The 8,170-nt window shown below is 46.4% G+C and overlaps 1 pseudogene; it reads left to right on the forward strand.

The window, feature by feature from the left end:
* The first annotated feature begins 236 nt into the window (after positions 1-236).
* LOC125538286 (AP2/ERF and B3 domain-containing protein Os01g0693400-like) lies at positions 237-2,676 on the forward strand (annotated as a pseudogene).
* The last annotated feature ends 5,494 nt before the right edge of the window (positions 2,677-8,170 follow it).

An 8,170-nucleotide genomic window follows, 5' to 3' on the forward strand; every position in this document is an offset into this window, starting at 1 on the left:
CAAGAGGTAAAAGCACCTCAGGTATCCCAACTTGTATGAAATATGACGATTTAGTTCTAAACTTACAAAATGCAACTTAACCATACCCTAACTTGCACTGGATGTGATGATTCAGTCCCCGGCCTATCATAGCGCGACAAGTGTCAGCCAGCTGGCCCGACAGATCGTTGCCTGCATTTTTATTAAAAACACCCGCGTCTTGTCTAATTAATCCCCGCTAGAAATCTGTCTGAAATCACCTCATCACCAACTTCCGCCCGCTCGCAGATGCTGACCCCGACGCCGCCACCGAGCTCTGCTTCCTCGCTGCGCGCTCCAAGGCCGAGGTTGTTGACATGCTGTGCAAGCACACCTACTTCGACGAGCTCGCCCAGAGCAAGCGCGCCTTCGCCGCGTCGGCCGCGCTCTCCGCGCCCACCACCTCTCACGCTGGGCACGGTTCGCCCCCTCCCCCGCCGCCGCGCGCGAGCACCTCTTCGGCAAGACGGTCACGCCCAGCGACGTGGGCAAGCTGAACAGGTTGGTGATACCGAAGTAGCACGCCGAGAAGCACTTCCCACTCCAACTCCCGATCACGGGCGGCGAGAGCAAGGGCTTGCTTCTGAATTTCGAGGACGGCGCCGGCAAGGTGTGGCGGTTCCGCTACTCGTACTGGAACAACAGCCAGAGCTATGTCCTCACCAAGGGCTGGAGCCGCTTTGTGAAGGAGAAGGGCCTTGGAGCAGGCGACGTCGTCAGGTTCTACCGCTCCGCCGTCGGCAGTACTGGGGAAGGCACCAAGTGTTAGAAAATAAACTGTGACGCGTGTGAGTCCGTGGTCACCAGCGTGTGCGCGTGTGCAGTGGCGAGTCTAGTAGGTGGGCTTCATAGGGCTCTAGCCTACCCTCCAATTTTTTTTTACTATACTACTACTCTTCTCTGCTTGGCCTGCGAAACAATAGGCAACAGCCCACACGCAGGACTGCCCAACCAAAGCAACGAAGCTCGTAATGCACGCATCCAGGCTTCTGGACACGCCACACGCACTGCTCACGCTCCAGGTCCAAGGCTCCAGACCTAGCGTTGGTCGACGTTGGGGCGGCCGGCGGCGGACCACGTTGCAGAAAATTTCCAGTAAATACTATTACATGTTTTCAGTAGTATTCTGCGAAAGTTTAAGCATATTTGGACAAGGAGATTGTAGTCTTTACTGAAATTTTCCATAATACTACCGTAACATTGTCCCAAGGCTATTTAGCTAGGCAGATTCAAAATTTGGTTCAAAATATAATTTTTTTCATAAATTCCACAAAAATCCCAGTGAACACTACATGTTTCTAGTAGAAATCTGGGAAAATCTTAGCTTATTTGGAAAAGAGAATTACGAGATGATGTTGTTTTTCTTCAAGCGATTGTTTTGTTTTTTTTCGCCGTTAACTTTGAGCCCATCCTTCAATTTCGTCCTGGATTCGCCACTGCGCGTGTGTATGTCTAGTGTATGATACTATCTCCTTAATGCATAGTATCATATATTATTATCATGTAGTACTCTATTTATTGTCATGCATGACACATAGTAGAATATCATTTATTATGATACAGTATTATGATATAATACTCAACCCTTTTTTTCTTCATTTAAGTCTATGACACCTCATTAAAATTACCTAATTGGTATGCATGATACTAACTATGATACTACGATTAAGACCAGCCTTAGTTGGATACGTCGTGCGCGCGGCTATATCAAGCTAGTTAGTTAATGTGTAGCGTGCATGCAATAGTCAGTTAGTGCATGCATGTAGATATCCGTTGGTTGCCAGCCGAGACGTACGCGTACGAGCGCGCATCGTGGGTGCTGGCGAGTGCGGATCGCGCGCAGCGGCCAGAGTGGGGCGCGGCATCGGCGGGTGAGCACTCGAGTATAAACTTCCCCCGGCCTAGTGTATTGTAACGTACTAACGTGGTCTGTGCCAAACAGTTTGTGCTGAAGAAAATAGTAGGCCGTGCGAGTGGCTGAGGCGCCGTTTGTGCGGCATGGCGTTTGTCGCCGGAAACACTTTGTGTCCAGCGTGTGTCTCCTTGTTCTTCTTCCTCCCACCTTCATACGTCCGTGTGTGTGAGAGAGAGAGGTTTGCCCGGCGTTTGTGTTGCCCGAGACTACTCGGCGTTCGTCGCCGGACCGAGTTTGTCCCTACACCAAGCTCTTCATTGACTGCAAGCTCTGACCGAACACCAACAGCGCCGTCCCCGCAGACCCAGTCGATCAGCCAGCGCCTGTGCAAAAGGCCGTGATACTCTTTGGCGTCGACCTTCTGACGGTGCTGGTGTCCTTGCCGGCGCCGGAGCAGGGGATGCCGAGGTGCAAGAGGGCCAGAGACTTGGTGAAGTCGCCGCCTCCGAAAGAGGCGTTCAAGAAGCAGTGCATAGAGCTGTCACTAGGGTAGAGTTGGTACTATTTGCTCGATCCATCTCTTTTCTCCAGCTAGGCGGCGGTTTTTCTCACATAATTCAGGTGGGAGAGCTAGCTTAATTAGTCCCTTGTTGGCATCTATCAACTTTGTTTGTTTATTTGCCATGTTGTTCATTCTCTGATGTATATCTTGACCTCCCAAAAGTGTATACTAATTAAGGAAGCCCTAGAAGTATCCTTGTCAAAAATTGAAGCATAGCTCATCAGTTTGATTGTAGCATAGCTCATCAGTTTCCTTGTCAAAAATTGAAGCATATCCTATTTGGTACTAGAAGTATCTAGGTATTTAGCATCCATTCTGACCTAGCTTTATTTTTGCGCCGTTTTATACACTAGTATTTATATGTACACTGTGAGACGTGATGTGATTGTTGTGTAGCTAAACACACCAGGTGCATGCATGAGCTAATTAAGTTTGGAAAGAGAAAAAAGAAGCGGTGCAGTGCAGAGACAATGTTATGGCAGGCAGGGATGGAGCGCGCCCATGGCCGCATGCATGCATTCACACGCTAGAGACATCTGCTGCTGCAGATGCTATGATAAACTTATCAGCAACAGAAGAGCTGCCTGTAGCGGGGGTTAATTAGACAAGACGCAGGGTGTTTTTTGTAAAAATGCAGGTGACGACCTGTCCGGCCAGCTGGCTGCCACTTGTCGCGCTGTGATAGGCCGAGAACTAAATCATCACATCCAATGCAAGTTGGGGTATGGTGAGGTTGCATTTTACAAGTTTGGGACTAAATCATCACATTCCATACAAGTTGGGGTACCTGGGATGCTTTTACTTACCTCCTAATACAAGTACCCAGTTGTTGCTTGTTGCAGAATTTGTTCATATCGATCAGCGTGAGAAGAAACGGAAAAAATGGGCAAACGAATTGGCCGCATGTGCATCAGGGACTAATGCTGATGCATGTGCCTCCACAGACGGCCTCCTCTTTAGCAACCGAACGTCCTGTCTCCCTCTTGCCGGTGCCTTGGAATTTCACGGCAGAGTCCAAAATCTCAATCTTGAAAAGATAAACCCGAGAAGATACTCGTGCCGATCGCCAACGGACGCGGCATCGTGTATGAGAGCAGCTAGCGCCCAACCCTAAGTGCGTGCGTGTGTAAGAAGCGTCGCCGGAAAAAGAAAGGATGGCGATTCGTCGTCCTGGGCCGGGGCCGGGCAGATGGGGACGCAGCGGTACCTTGGCAAGCAAGGTTTTTTTAGGTCAAAAAGGCTACGGGCTACGTCCCACGAATCTATTTCCATGACGCATTCGCGCTCTAGCTGCTAGGTCAGCTTGCGCCCAATCAATCCATCGTGCGTGCATGTGCATCCACACCATATTGCATCCTGCATCGATCTGCCTTGCTGGAAAGCTTCGACGTTGAGCACGTATGTTCTTTTTGAATGATGGAGAGATCGACTTGGCCGGTGTGGGGTTTGTGTAGAATAATGGTGGGAGGAGAGTTACTGGTGATGCATGCAACATACCAACAAGGATCCATGCGAGAGGACAAATTAAGGTGGCGGAGTCCAGTAGTCCACACTGATAGCTACGTAACGGGCAGGAGAAGATTAATACAGTATTGATCCATCCACCAGCTCTAGCTAAGTTGTCACGCGCCGAACTTACAAGCGTCCTCTTGCTTGGAACTTTCATCCGGTCCGCCGTTGTTCACATCAATCAACCTGAGGATTATTATTTTTGAATAAAAATCAACCTGAGGATTAGAGAAGGAGACAAAAAAAAAAGGAACATATGAATTCGCCATTTGGCCGCATGAGCGCGCACTAGACTAGGGAGTAATTGTTGCATGCTTGCATCTTGGCCGACTTCAGCAGGTGCGCATCTTGGAATACTAGCTTCAACTTTATACGATTCCACACCTTGAAATTTCACGACGGGAGGAAAGATAGTCGCGGCCTTTTCACGCTTTGGAGAGGCCTACATACGCCATAGCATCCAGCGTATATCTCCGGCGAATCGACCGGCGGAAAAGACCGGCCATACATCTCCACCGAGGACGAACGCGGCAACGTGCGCGCGCCGGCGCCGCGAGAGAAGCAAATCCCAACCCAACCCTGCCCCAAGTGGCCAAGTGCATGCGGGCGTCAGCAGTACGTGGAGCCTATGACGTACGCATTCCCGTTCGGGCTGGCGTCCAATGCCGATGTTTTTTAGAAAAGCCATCACGACTAGCTTTATTAAAATTAAACAATGTTTACATCGTCTATGAGTATACTAACGATACAGTCAGGAGGCTCGTCCAACCAACTGAAAGAAGATTTATTACAGAAACAAAAATTAGCTAACACATGAGCTGCTTGTTTTTTTTTTGCGGATAAACTTATAATACTCAAGCATCAAACGTACAATCCTGCTTACATAAATCAATGACTTCTTGGGGTCCTGATTTCAACCAGACAACAGTTCTACTCTCAGTTCTAGCAAAACTAGCTAAAAAATCACTAACTAAATTTTGACCACGCTTGATATGAACAATACTAGTCGTTCGAAGAGACTTCAAGTACTTTATCTCTGCCACCAAAGACGCGTAGATTGACCTGTCAATGTCCTTGTCCCTCAACATGTTCACCGCTATAAGTGAATCCATCTCGATACAAACTGGAAGTTCCGTCCGTTGAATAGAAATGGATAAACCCTCCATGCATGCGCATAATTCTGCTTCAAGGGCATCTCGGCATGAAAATAACTCCCTGCAAGATGAGTAAATATTGTTGCCTAGATTATCGTGAAGCACCATACCAGCACCAGCCCTTCCATCATTAGTCCAGGAACCATCCGTATTGAGCTTCACCCAACCCTCAGGAGGAGGAAGCCACTTAACAGGAGGCACAATTCTTGATATTTCATGTGGCCTATTTACCGCTGGATCATAAGATATCACCGCTTTACCTTTCGCCGGATCACAATTAGAATTTTGAGCTATAGCAATTAACGACTCAAGGTAGCTGCATAAATACTGGCGCGAAGCATCCATTGGTGCTGCAATTTTCTTATGTACCAACTCATTCCGATTATGCCAACATCTCCATAAAGTGAATAATAACATAGCTCGCTCAATATCTCCCAAAGGATACAAAACCTCCAGCAGCCATTCTACACCCGTGTTAGACACCTCCTTTAATTTCGGCAGGTGCCAGACCTCACTCATGCATTCCCAGAGTTGGACTGCAAGTGGGCATCGACACAGGGCATGAAAACTGTCTTCAGGCTCAGTTGCACACACCGGACAGAAGCTTGTTACCTCTAATCCACGCTTGTTTTTATTCTGCCATGTAGGAAGTGAATCAACAGCAACTCTCCATGCAAAATTCTTAACTGTGGGCAGTACATTTGTTCCCCATATTAGCCTCCAGCAAGCTCGTCGTCCATCCGATGCATAACTCGATGCTTGGGCAGTCGCCCTGCATGACTCCTCAAAAGCCATGTCATATGCAGACTTAACTGAAAATGTACCAAGTTTGCCTGGGCCCCAAGCCAACACATCATCTCCCTGCCTCGGCGATGCACGTATTTTCAAAATTTCCACGACATCACATGGCAAGAATATCATTTGTAGAAGTTCAACATTCCATGAACCATTGACATTTAGGAGCTGTGAGACATACCTCATACGACATCTACCTTGAGCTGAAATTGGCTTGAAGGAAAAGGGCCTTGGAATCCAATTGTCACGCCATATACGGACACTCTGTCCATTACCAATCCTCCATATGAACCCTTTCTTAAGCAGGTCTAGGCCATGAGATATTGCTGTCCAAGAGGAGGATGCATTCCCCGAAAAAACAGTATCCTCCAACTTTCCATGTGGGTAATAGCGTGCTTTAAGAAGTTTAGCACACAAGCTATCTGGCTTTGTAATTAATCTCCACGCCTGACGAGCTAAAAGTGCTTGATTAAAAATACGAAACTCACGAAAACCAGCACCTCCCTTACACTTTGGTTGTTGTAACTTTGACCATGCCCTCCAGTGTACCTTTCTCTTTCCTTTAGAAGCTCCCCAATAGAAATTCCGAACCATATTGGTTAGATCATCGCAGACAGAAAAAGGAAGCTTAAATACACCCATGATATATGTGGGCAACGCCTGTGCAATGGACTTAATTAGTACTTCTCTCCCAGGTTGCGCCAAATGGCCATCTCCCCACTGAATTAACCTTTTCAAAAGTTGGGCCTGCAAATTCTGAAACTTTCCCTTTGACATACGTCCATCCGGGGTTGGCAGCCCCAAATACTTCTCCTCAAAACCACTATTGGGAATATTGAGAGCATCTCTCACCTCCTGTTGATCAACCATTGGACAACTTTCACCAAACAAAATAGAACATTTATTATAATTTAGGGACTGTCCCGTAGCCGAAGCATATAGATCAAGACAAGTCTTCACCCGTTCCACCTGCTCACGAGATGCCTTAATAAATAGAAGTGTATCATCTGCAAATAAAAGGTGTGATATACCTGGCGCCCTTCTGCAAATTTTGACTGGCATAATATTCTCTGTATCCACCCTATTCCTCAAGATTGCAGACAGGCCATCAGCAACAAACAAAAATAAGAACGGGGAGAGTGGATCACCTTGCCGTAGCCCACGCGACGGTGCAAATGAATCCAAGGGGGTCCCATTTAATTTAACAGAGTACCACACCGATGTGACACAGGTCATAATCCAGTCAACCCATCGATGTGCAAACCCCAACTTTTGCATTATTTGCTTCAAGAAGTTCCAATCTACCCTATCATACGCCTTTGACAAGTCTAGTTTATAGGCACAAAAACTCTTTGATGGATCTTTTTCCTGTTTAATGTAATGTATACATTCAAAAGCAACCAGAGCATTATCCGTAATCATTCTCCCAGAAATAAAGGCACTCTGCTCTGGGGAGATGATATCATCCAATAGAGGACGTAATCTATTCACAAGGCACTTAGAGACTACCTTGTAAATAACATTGCATAGACTAATGGGACGAAAATCAGAGACCTTCTTTGGATTTGTAATTTTGGGGATAAGCACAATGGAGGTCTCATTAACTCCTTCAGGCATCACATTTGTCCTGAAAAATTCTTTTACTGCCCTGATAATTCCATCTTTCAGAGTGTCCCAATTCCGTTGAAAAAATCTTGCAGGAAAACTATCAGGACCAGGAGCCTTTAAAGGACCAATTTGGAATAGAGCATCTAAAATTTCCCGGTCAGAGAAATCAATACAAAGTTTTGCATTTTCATCACTTGATATAACTGAATGAACCAAGTCCATAACATGATTAGGGTCAAGGTTCGGATCCACAACAAAATATTCTTGAAATAAGAGGATACTAAATCACCCATAACTTTAGGGTCCGTGTGAACATTACCATCATCGTCATGAAGTTGACTTATTCTATTTTTCCGAGCTCGCCAAACTGCCTTGCTTTAAAAATACCTTGTATTTCTACCCCCCCTCTTTCAAGCATGTAATGCGCGATCTCTGTATCCAAATCATCTCCTCTTTATATAGTAAATCATTCAGTTTATCCGAAACAACTCGAATTTCTTGACGGTCTGCATTCATATTCATTAGTTCCTCTAGCCTTGACCTGGTCTTTTTAATTTCCTTGGTAATATTACCAAATTTCTTTTGACTCCAACTTCGTAGGGCAGTCATAGTATTTCGAAGAGCAGTACTCACCTGACCCAAATCCTCCATAACACCCAAGGATGCCCA

The sequence above is a fragment of the Triticum urartu genome, chromosome 2A (assembly GCF_056163025.1).
Source record: "Triticum urartu cultivar PI428250 chromosome 2A, HENAU_Tu73, whole genome shotgun sequence".
Classification (NCBI taxonomy): Eukaryota; Viridiplantae; Streptophyta; class Magnoliopsida; order Poales; family Poaceae; genus Triticum; species Triticum urartu.